Source organism: Nannospalax galili, unplaced genomic scaffold (genome assembly GCF_000622305.1).
Source record: "Nannospalax galili isolate Female #2095 unplaced genomic scaffold, S.galili_v1.0 scaffold385, whole genome shotgun sequence".
In the NCBI taxonomy this organism is placed as follows: domain Eukaryota; kingdom Metazoa; phylum Chordata; class Mammalia; order Rodentia; family Spalacidae; genus Nannospalax; species Nannospalax galili.
The window spans coordinates 1,477,582-1,478,263 of record NW_008354956.1 but is presented as its reverse complement, the minus strand read 5'-3'; the positions used below and the strand labels follow the sequence as shown (position 1 = coordinate 1,478,263).

At 49.4% G+C, this 682-nt stretch overlaps 1 protein-coding gene across 2 annotated transcripts in view; it reads right to left on the bottom strand.

Annotated features, from left to right (window-relative positions):
* Positions 1 to 682, bottom strand: part of Mark4 (microtubule affinity regulating kinase 4) — a 43,070-nt gene that overhangs the window by 7,358 nt on the left and 35,030 nt on the right. The gene's annotated exons all lie outside the window — the stretch shown is intronic.

Below are 682 nucleotides of genomic sequence, written 5' to 3'. Positions count from 1 at the left end.
TTATTATTTTGGTCTTTTTGAGACAGGGTCTCCCTGTAGCCCCAGCTGGCCTGGAACTCACTATGTCGACCAGGCTGGCCTTGAACTCACAGAGATCCACCTGCCTCTGTCTCCCAAGTGCTGGGATTAAAGGTGTGCACCACCATAACTAGCTACTTTTATTAATTGTGTGTGTGTGTGTATCTGTACACATGAGTGCAGGTGCCCAAGGAGGTCAGGAGAGGGCCTTGGATCCCCCAGAGCTGGAGTTACAAATGGTTCTGAGTCACCCAATTGGATTCTGGGAACTGAATCTTGGTCCTCTGCAAAAGCAGCAAGTGTTCTTAACTACTGAGTCATCTCTGAAGTCCCCAACACACTCCTCCTTTTGGGAATAAGGTCTCATGTAGCCCAGGCTTGTCTCAAACTCACCATCTATCTGAGGATGATCTTGAACTCCTGATCCTCCTGCCTCTACCTCTCAAGTGCTGGAGTCAGAGGACTGCAGCACCATGCCTGGTGTATACCGTGCTGGGGATGGAACCCAAGGTTTTGGCATGCTAAGGGAGAACTCTACCAGCTGAGCTACATTCCCAGCCCTCTTTTCTTTGTTTCTCTTCTTTCTTTTTTTTTCGGTCTTTTTGAGACAGGGTCTCCCTGTAGCCCCAGCTGTCCTGGAACTCACTATGTAGACCAAGCTGGC